Consider the following 11,354-nt stretch of genomic DNA (forward strand, 5'->3'; position numbering starts at 1 on the left):
AATTTAGTCATTTCTCTTAACAAATCTTTCTTTTGACATCCTTACCCTTGGCAGTGTAGGGCAGAGGTGATCTAGGGACCATGAACCTATAATACGAAGCTGCAATAAACCAGATTATTAATTAAACTCTTTAATCTAATAAACCATATAGACTTATGACTCAACTTTTTAAAGTTTAAAAATATTAAAAAAAAAAGAACAATAAATATCTTGAATTTTGAAATATATATAATATATATGTATAAGATAGTATAAAAAAATAGGGCTCCAATATTTTAGGCCTTAGGCAGCTGCCTCACCTACCTTAAAGTGAGGCCAACTTTGGACACTGGATTCCTAGGGACTTGCGCCTTGGGTACTCAGAGCCGGAGGAGCTACCAGGGGTACTTGCTGTCCTTGGGGTGATCCCTATGCAAGTGGGTCAATGGGGAGCCCCTGGGCTGCGAGTGCGGTCCTCTTGGCATTCATTGCCTCCATTAAAGTAGTCGTGTTAGTCCTTTAGGCCTCAAACTCAGCTTGTTGGACAACTAGAGTTCGGAGGTTGATTACCTCTATGTTTCCGGACTATTAGGGACGAGCTGTGTTGTAGATTTCATCCTCCGGAGGTAATCCTTATCGGCGTCGAAGCCGTCTTCTAGCTCGTAACTATCATACCTGTCATCTAGGTAGTACTCCTTGCCTTGTGGTTGTTCATCCCCCTCTGCGGTGGGATATTTTCGCGCCTCTCTTCATGCAAGGGAGGATCAGTTTATACTCGAGACCCGTTCCTAGTGTCCACCATGGTCAAGGTTTCCTTAACTTTCCACAACTCTCAATGAAACCACCAAAATGTTGACCAAAATTTCTGTCAACTACAAAATGAAAAGAAAGCTTGCAGAAGATAATGAAGGAATCAGTAGGATTTTTACATGGTTCAGCCGTTAATAAGGCCTAGCCCACAAGTCACTTGTAGTGAAGAAGGCTCGCCGAAATCACAATCCTATTTAGGGTTTACAACTTGGGCAGATGATAGTCTTGCTCCAAGGTAAAAGAAGGGATTCCAAATGTAAGGTTTTAAATCCTTTAGAAATGACCCCTCCATGCCCCATTTATAGGCCGCATAGATGGATTAAGATTGGGTGATTAAGTAAGAAACGTATACATTAATATGCCAATTAAGTGGGGGGTTGCACAAAAAATTCCTGACACATGTCGACGAGAGGTGAGGGTTCCTGGGCAGTTATGGCCTCTAGAAATTTCTTTGCAAAAAATTTGTGGTCTCTGCATCCTAATAGAAAGGTAAAGGGGACCATTGAGAGGGTAAAGCCAGTCCTTGGTGCTCCGTGTACGGGGTGATGGTTCGTCGAAATGTTAGAGGAAAGTGGGTGCGCGGTATGGATGGTCGTATCTATTGTGGTCCCTGATCTTCAAAAAATGTGCTAGCTTGTCTCTTGAGGAGGTTCCTCGGGAAATCCAAGGAGTCAACACATGTACTCACTCCTTGCTAACAAGCTCATAGGCAGTGGTTTTCCCTTCCAACCTCCCTTCTCAGGGGATAAATACTCGGGTGGTTGCCAATTACTCATATGGGATAGTTGACATGACATCAACCTCCGAGAACCTCTCCTCACATGGATAATTTCTGACCACATGGCAGGGATGGTTGAAGTGGCATCAACCTTCGAGAAATACCCAAAACATTTCCAAACATCTCATTTTTCTTTTTCATTCCACTTTTATCTTCTACACTTTCTTTCCTTATTCTTTTCTTCTCTACCAAACATAAGCTAAGAGAATTGGGTCACGTGGCTACATTGATTAGTGAATTTATTCAAGCATGGACTCATGTCGAGCTTTGATCGATGCAACATGAGAGTGGTAGATTGTGGAGACAGTGGATGCGTGGTTGGAACAGAACAAGTCATACATAACATTTGTTGTGTGTGTGCGACCTACTTGTTAAAAGGTGGCCGCAACTTAAACGATGCCCACTCGCGTGAATTCATCACTTGTCAATATATTTGTGTGTGGAGCACAAATGCGTGTAGAGGAGATCAACCTTTGGATGCTTCTTCTGCAACTAACACTTGGTGGAAGGGAGGCACGACTTACTAGCTCGCTTGGTGGCTTTTGCTACTTTTTCGCTTGGCTCCGAAACGGATGGAGAACAATGGCTTAGGTATTTGGACTTCTATTTCTTTGGGCTTGGGTTGAATAGTTTTTTTTTTTTTTTTTTTTTTTTTGAGGAAATGACATGTTTTATGGCATTTTTAAGCAACTTTACAAAAGTATGGGGTTTTTTTCAAAAAACTTATTTTGTGACTTTTTTTTTTAAACTTTCAAGTTTATGGGTTTATTTTCCAATATTTTTTGTACAAATATTGGTTTATGCCCATAGTTTTACTTCTAATTAAGTTTATTTAAATTGAAAGGATATTTTTGTAATTTTCTTATTTATTTATAAATTATTTTGACTATTTTCTTATATCATTTTAAATATTTTTTTATATTATTTAACAATTTATTTTTCAACTTACACAACTTACCTTTCATATTCTTCTTATATATATATACACACTAGACATAAACAACGTGCAATACACGTTTGCTTAATAATAGGTATCATTCTTGGCCATAAAAAATAACCACGAAAATACAACAATGTGAACATAAAAAATAAATTAAGTTGACAAACCAAATACACTAAAGCTTAATAATAGGTATCATTCTTGGCCACCAAACTAATGCATGGTCGAGACTCAGAGCCATTTTAGCTAGGGAGTAAGCATATACATTGCTAGACTTGTGGCAATGAGAGACACCACAAAGATAGATATTGCCACAAGTTAGATATATATTATCTAAAATAATTCCCAATCATGATTTGCAATTCGTCTTGTTTTGAATGCCTTGTACTTTTCAAAGGAAAAGGAAAGCCAAGAGGAAGGATTTCAAAAGGACTTTGAGATTCTAATTTTGAGTGCATGGAAGCCATCCACTGTAAAATCTGTATGTATATACAAAATAAACACATAAAAAATTACCCCCATTATGATCAAACTTGATTTTGACATTGAAGAAATCTAGGATTTTTTTTGGTCCATCAATACTTGTACTATGTATTGTGGAACAAGAAAAGAAAACTGTGTATTGATCAAAAGTCAAAGAGTTACAATCAAAAGTACAAAGACTATATTTATAGCTAATGATAGTAAAACTAAACAACTTAACTGAATAATAACAGAACTAATGCTAAATGAAATACATGGAAAAAATAAAATAAAACTAAAGACAATAATCCTAATACCCCCTCAAGATGGACGGTAAATGTTGTGAACGGTCATCTTGCTGATATGGGAGTGTAGAGTGGTAGATGGAAGAGCCTTGGTAAAAGCATCTGCTAGTTGTAAGGAACTAGAAACAGGAATAAGGCAAATAGAAACAGCTTTGATTTTGTCTCTAATGAAGTGGCAGTCAAGCTCAATATGCTTGGTTCTTTCATGAAATGTTGGATTATTGGCAACATGGATAGCTGAGAGGTTATCACAATAAATAAAGGCAGGTGGAGAAGAGTGGATGTGAAGATCAGCTAAGAGGTAAAGCTCACTGGCAGTGGCGACTAAAGCTCGATATTCTGCTTCAGCAAAACTTTTGGAAATTGTAGGTTGTTTCTTCGTGCGCTAAGAAACTAAACAGTCACCTAAAAATATGCAAAAACCAATGGTTGAATGCCTGGTTAGAGGCCAAGAAGCCCAGTCTGAAACTGAGAAGGCTCGAAAATGGAGTGAAGAGGCAGCAGAGTAGAGTAAGCCTTGTCCAGGGCTCCCTTTTAAATACCTTAATAAATGGTGGACAGCTTGTAGATGAGTAGTGTGAGGAGAAGAGATGAACTGACTTAGAGTATGCACATAATAGGTGATGTGGGGTCTAGAAAGTGTCAAGTAGAGGAGCCGACTAATTAACCTTCTGTACTGTAAAGGGTTCGTAAAAAGATCACCTTGTACATTGTCAAGTTTTAGTCTAGGATCCATAGGGGTCTTTGCTGGCTTGCTACCAAGATAGCCTGTATCAGTAAGTAAGTTAATTGTGTACTGCCTTTGTGAGAGGAAGAGGCCAACTGTAGAACGAGCAATCTCAAAGCCAAGAAAATATTTGAGTGTACCAAGTGCTTTAAGTTTGAAATGACCATGAAGGGAGGCCAAAAGTTGGTGTAAAAGGATGAGAGTGGGACCAACTATGATGATGTCATCCACATAAACAAGTAATGCAATAAAGTGTTGACCATGACCACATGTGAAGAGTATGTAATCAGCTTGGGACTGCTTGAATCCAGTAGAAAGGAGAACCTCCGAGAGCTTGGTATACCACTGTCGAGAAGATTGTTTGAGGTCATATATTGATTTGTGGAGTTTACAAACCTGATTGGAACCTGCATAAGAGGAATTAGAGATATTAAGTCCTTGGGGAAGAGACATATATACTTCTTCATTTAAGTCACCGTTTAGGAAAGCATTTTTTATATCAATTTGTATAGTATGCCATTGTTTGACAGAGGATATAGCTAAGAGTAATTTTAGTGTAACCATTTTGGCTACAGGTGACAAAGTGTCAAAGTAATCCAACCCTTCTTGCTGTGAGTATCCTTGAGCGACTAATCTCGCTTTATATCTTTCGATAGAACCATCGTTGTGAAATTTAAGTTTATAGACCCATCGGCAACCAATTGTTCTCTTATTAGGAGGAAGAGGAACAATGGTCCATGTGTGATTGTTCAGAAGTGCTTCCAATTCAGCATCCATAGCTTTTATCCAAGAGTTATGCAAAATGACCTTTTTGTATGATTGAGGTTCATGCTGTGTAGAAACTGCAAAAACAAAGGCTTTGTGAGCAGAGGATAATTTAGAAAAAGACATGTAATGAGCAATAGGATAGAGAGTAGAAGAAGTAGTATGAAGTGAAGAATGACATTCAAAGTCATGTAAATAAGAAGGTGGCTTTGTAGGCCTAGTGGAGCGTCTGATAATAGGGTCAGATGGTGCTGAAGTAGCATCAGTAGTATCAGGAATTGAGCCAAGGACTGAAGGAGCTCTATTTGGTGCTGAATCATTTGGTGAGGGGGCTGGTATATCATTGTCCTGTAGAAGAGTATCAGTAGGAGGAGCAGTGGATATATTTTGATGATAGTCAATGATAGCTGTGTTAGTAATGTCAGTAGAAGGCAGGACAATATTAGAGAAAGGATCAATATGAGAGTGAAAAGTATTAAGTTTGTGAAATGGAAAAATATGTTCATGAAAAATTACATTTCTAGAAATAAAATTTTTTGGTGTTAAGATCATACAACTTGTATCCTTTAATGCCAAGAGGGTATCCCATAAAAATGCAAGTTCTAGCACGAGACTCAAATTTTGTCCTTTGTGCAGTAATTGTAGATGCAAAGGCTAGACATCTAAAAGATCGAAAATGAGCATAATCAGGGGGTTTGTTGTACAATAATTCGTAGGGTTATATATTGTGTAGATTAGGCATAGGAATTCTATTGATAATGTAAGCGGCTGTAGAGACACAATCTGACCAAAAACTTATAGGTAGGTTAGCTTGGAAATAGAGTGATCGAGCCACATTTAACAAATGTTGATGCTTTCTTTCAGCAACGACATTTTGTTCAGGAGTTTCTACACAAGTAAACTGATGTATAATTATCTTTTTAGTGAAAAATCTTTGAAGGTAAGCTCTGGGGTGTTGTTAGATCGAGAATTTTTGAGAACACAGTTATATTGAGTTAGTATTAGTGATATGAACTGAGGAACAACAAGTAGTGCATCAGATTTCTGTTTTAGAAAATATAGCCAAGTAAATCTAGAACAATCATCAACAAGGATTAAAAAATATCTATGATTAGAATGAGAAGGAATATGGTGAAGACCCCATATGTCACAATGTACAAGATTAAAAGGCTTATCAGAAAAATGATTATTATTATGAAATGGCAATTTTTTGAGTTTGTCCTTTGGACAGATGAAACAAGGAGTAGTTTTATGTAAGTTGGAAGTATTACAATGCAAAGTAGATTTAAGCAAGTCTAATAGTTTATGAGAAAGATGGCCTAATCTTGAATGCCATGTTTTAGCAGAAATGGAAAGAACATGAGAAGAAGAAGAGGGATTGTCCAGGATGTATAGTCCATTGCTGGCTTTACCCGTGCCAATCATCTTCTTGGAGTTCATGTCCTATATAGAAAAAGAATTAGAATTGAAAGAAAGGAAAATGGAGCCTTGATTAGTCAAAGAACTAACGGGTATTATATTATATTTAAAAGATGGAACATAGAGGACATCTGTAAGAATGAAGTCTTGATGTAGTGCAATAGAGCCACTGTGATGAACAAACAATGTATCATTATTAGGCAATATAAGCTTAGTTGGATATATGGGATTAAGAAATTAAAAACATTTGATACTGGAACAAATATGCCTCGTAGCTCCATAATCCATAATCCAGGAATCAGGGAAAGGTATGGCTGAATTGGTAGATAAGACAATACCTGGTTTACCTGTAGGGGAACTAGGGTCTGTAGAAGTCATACCAGGTGCTTGAGTAGTGATAACTCTTGAATAAAGAGTTATTTCATGTGCCTTTGAACTTATAATTGTGAAAAAATCATGGGTGGTGTTAGTTTATTTTTAGCTTTTGTAGCTAACTTTGGTGTTTTTATTATCTTAATTTAGTTTAATTAATTTTTTTTAGTTTTTAATAGCTAGTGGGTTAAAGATAATGATTTCATAGATAAATATTTGCACAAAGGAATGAGCTAACATATGAAACTATTTTGATGAAATTATGTTGTTGATGACTGAATTATCAGGTTTGCTGCAGCAACATTAAAGCATTTTGATCAGGCAGATTTTGGGGCACGTGGAACATGTGGCAGTCAATGGGTGAGCTGACATTTTGGCTGAGGTGGCAAGGGCAGAAAGAACTAGTCAGCATATTGGAGAAAAGGACAAAAACAAAAGAAAGGATACTTCATGTTGTTGGAGAAAAATGGGGCAATATGGTACTTTTGGAAAAGGGAGGAGAAAATCATAATATACACAAAAGAGGGTTTCAGCCATAGGAAGGAAGTAGCAGCCATTTTTGGAAAAGAAAACCAGAAAAAGAAAGGAGAAAAACTAAGAATATCAACAAGGAAGAAGGAGGACAAACAAAGAAAGCTCAAGTATCATTTTGGATTTGTTCTTTCTTCTTTTCCTAAACTTTATTTTATTAATTTCTGAGTTGGATTCTAAATCTGAATATTATGGGCTGTTTTGATTGTGGATTAATGTTTATGAACTCAGCCATGAACTAATTCTTAGGTGGCTTGGATTGTTGATGAAGCCTATGTTATAGTCTATCAATTTCTTGCACTTTATTTTAGTAAAATCTCCCTTGGTCATTCAAGTGTGCTTATATTAATTTCTTGTTGTTGTTTGGCCAGCAATGGCAAGTTATTTAATTATGTTTAATGCTGGAAAGATTAAATGTAATAGGAAAAACTTGGATGACACAAGTCATACTCTAGGTTAAGTTATGTTAGTAAGTAACATAGGGATATGTTATTTTCCTTGTGTAACATTTGAGAATTAAACTTTGAATTGCATTCTTAAATATGATTTTGCATAGGAATATGTTTAATTAGGTAGAAGAATTAATGTCATAAAATTTGGGAAAGTTTTATGAGTGTTTGAATGAATTTTTGTTATCCTAAGATTTTTGCTAGAAAATTGTTGCAGCAATCTGTCCGCAATTTGTTCATGATGAATAATATAGGGGAATTCAATAATTCAAGTCCATGTTGCAATCCATATATTTCTCTCAATTTTCTTGTTCAGTTCAGTTTTTAATTTCAGTATTTTCATTTTTTTAATATTTTGCTTAGCCTATAAACAATCCACTTGATTTTTAATTTCTTAAAATTGTTTAGTAATTATTTTGCTTATTTTTTCTCATTTGCGATCCCTGTGGAGACGATTTACTTATCATTATATTACTTGTGTGATTACGTGCACTTGCGTATTTAAAATCAAATATTAAATTTATCACAACAAGTTTTTGGGGTCGTTGCCGGAGATTGGAATTAGAAATTTTTGTAATATCAATTACTTGCAATTTATTTATTTTTCTTTATTGAGCTGACTTTGTTTGCTTGCTCTTGTGTTTTCTCAGGTGATTTACTATATGAACGAGCAAGAAGACATTGAACTAGCTCCTATTGACCCTGAGATTGAAAGAACAATTAGAAGAAGACTAAGGGAACAACGGGCTCAAAATCGCCTTAATATGACTGAAGAGGTTGAAGGAGTTGAGGGTGCTAATAATGTCACTAACATAATTGCTATGGCTGATGATAGAGGGAGAGAGAGCCATAAGGGAGTATGCTACCCCCATGTTTAATGAGCCCAATCTGGGCATTGTTAGGCCTGAAATTCAAGCACCCCAATTTGAGTTAAAGCCCGTTATGTTCCAAATGTTGCAAATAATGGGTCAATTTAGTGGGCTACCTACTGAGGATCCTCATCTTCATCTTCGTTCATTTTTGGAGGTGAGTGATTCTTTCAAGCTATAAGGAGTGAGTGAAGAGGCCCTAAGGTTGAAATTGTTCCCTTTCTCTTTGAGGGATCGAGCTAGAGCTTGGCTCAACACCCTTCCTCCCGACTTAGTGACTACATGGAATGAGTTGGCTGAAAAATTCTTGATGAAGTACTTCCCTCCTTCCAAAAATGCCAAGTTTCGCAATGAAATTATGTCATTTCAACAGCTGGAAGATGAATCATTTTGTGAAGCTTGAGAGAGATTCAAGGAGTTATTGAGAAAGTGCCCACACCATGGGATTCCTCATTGTATACAAATGGAAACATTCTACAATTGGCTCAATTCTTCCACTCGTATGGTGTTAGATGCTTCAGCTAATGGGGATATTCTCTCTAAGTCCTACAATGAAGCCTATGAGATTTTGGAGAGGATAGCTAGCAACAATTATCAATGGTCCAATGTTAGAGCCTCAACAAGTCGAAAAGTGGCTGGTATACTTGAAGTTGATGCATTGACAGCTTTGACCGCTCAAGTTTCTTCAATGACTAACCTTCTCAAGAACACGAGTTTGGGGGGAATGGTACAACCAACTGCTATGGGGCAAGTTGTCGATGTATCTTGTGTTTATTGTGGAGATGGGCATGCATTTGAGAGTTTTCCTTCGAATCCTGCTTCGGTTTGTTATGTGGGGAATCAAAATGCCAACCGAAATAACCCATATTTGAACTCTTATAATCCAGGGTGGAGGCATCATCCAAAATTCTCATTGGGGGGGGGGGGGGGGGGGGGGGGTCAAGGAGCTAGTTCAAGCAGAGCACCAATGCAAAACAAGCCTACATATCCACCGAGGTTTTCTCAACAACAACAAAGAGCTCAACCACCTCCTCCACAAGTGTCTCAATCAAGCTCTTTGGAGAGTTTAATGAAAGAATATATGGCCAAGAATGATGCTGTGATTCATAGTCAAGCGGTATCCTTGAGAAATCTAGAAACTCAATTGGGGCAGCTTGCTAATGAGCTAAGGAATAGACCACAAGGCACCTTGCCTAGTGATACAGAAAATCCAAGGAAAGATGGCAAGGAGCATTGCAAGGCGGTTACCTTGAGGAGTGGTAAAAATATGGAATTGACTGAGATAATTGTACTAGAAACAACGAGCCCACTTCAATCCAAAGTAGTGTGGACAAAGGAGACAAAGCTATGAAATAAAATTTTTTAAATGCTAATCCTGAAGCAATTGCTGCAACAATTCCTCCGCAAAATGCCATAGGAAAGCCTATAAGCAAGCCACCTCCACCATTTCCTCAACTCTTTCAAAAGCAGCAACAAGATGGTCAATTCTAGAGATTTTTAGATGTTTTGAAACAACTTCACATCAATATACCGTTGGTAGAAGCTTTGGAGCAAATGACCAACTATGTGAAGTTTTTGAAGGATATTTTAACTAAAAAGAGGAGGCTTGGTGAATTTGAAACGATAGCGTTGACTGAAGGGTGTAGTAATATATTGAAGAGTAAAATTCCTCCTAAATTGAAGGATCCGGGCAGCTTCACAATTCCTTGTTCTATTGGTGGTAGAGATGTTGGTAGAGCACCTTGTGACTTGGGGGCTAGTATCAATTTGATGCCCATGTCAATTTTCAAGAAGTTGGGGATTGGAGAAGCAAGACCAACCACAGTCACTTTGCAATTAGCGGATCGTTCTATGGCACACCCGGAAGGAAAAATTGAAGATGTACTTGTGCAAGTTGATAAATTCATTTTTCCGGCTGATTTTATCATTTTTGATTATGAAGTGGATAAAGATGTTCCTATTATCTTGGCTAGGCCATTTCTAGCTATCGGGAGGACCTTGATTGATGTACAAAAAGGAGAGCTTACTATGAGGGTGAATGACCAACAAGTGACTTTCAACGTGTTCAATGCTATGAAGTTTCCGGATGAGGTTGAGGAATGCTCTAGGCTGAGTGTAATTGAGAGTATTGTCGCTGAAAAATTCCACAAGGAAGCTTTTAAAGATGGAGTGGGGGTGAGATCACTTGAAGAGCTTGAAAACTTAAGTGAAGAGGAAGAAAGCCAAGTTACATGGGTGGATTCAAAGCAGCCCTTTGCTAAATTTAGGAGGCCTTTTGAGTCATTGAACTTGTCGGAAGGGAATTTTAAGCCTCCTAAGCCTTCTATTCAAGAGCCACCAAAATTAGAGTTAAAGCCTTTGCCTAGTCACTTGAAGTATGCTTATTTGAGAGATAATGAGACCTTGCCTATGATTATTTCAGCCATGTTAGGAGATGAAAAAGAGAGTTTGTTGCTGGTTGTTTTGAAGAAATACACAAGGGCCATTGGTTGGACTATGGCGGATATCAAGGGGATAAGTCCCTCATTTTGTATGCATAAAATTATGTTGGAGGATTGCTGTAATAATTCTGTTGAGCAGCAGCGAAGGCTTAATCCTATCATGAAGGAAGTGGTTAGAAAAGTGATAATTATGTGGCTTGATTATGGAATTGTTTACCCAATTTCATAAAGTTCTTGGGTCAACCCAATTCAGCGTGTTCCTAAAAAAGGGGGAGTCACAGTGGTGGCTAATGAAATAATGAGTTGATTCCCACAAGACAAGTGATGGGGTGGCGTGTTTGTATGAACTATCGGAAGTTGAATAAGGCTACTCGTAAAGACCACTTCCTGTTGCCATTCATTGACCAAATGCTTGATCGGTTGGCGGGAAATGAATTTTATTGTTTCCTTGATGGGTATTCAGGCTATAATCAGATTTCCATCGCACCAGAAGACCAAGAGAAGACT

General features: G+C 37.5%; 1 non-coding gene across 1 annotated transcript; it reads right to left on the bottom strand.

The window, feature by feature from the left end:
• Positions 1 to 8,746: 8,746 nt before the first annotated feature.
• LOC133820800 (small nucleolar RNA R71) lies at positions 8,747 to 8,853 on the bottom strand. Its single transcript, XR_009887200.1, has one exon. It is a non-coding gene; the product is annotated as a small nucleolar RNA R71 (small nucleolar RNA).
• Positions 8,854 to 11,354: the final 2,501 nt, after the last annotated feature.

The sequence above is a fragment of the Humulus lupulus genome, chromosome 2 (genome assembly GCF_963169125.1).
Source record: "Humulus lupulus chromosome 2, drHumLupu1.1, whole genome shotgun sequence".
NCBI lineage: Eukaryota > Viridiplantae > Streptophyta > Magnoliopsida > Rosales > Cannabaceae > Humulus > Humulus lupulus.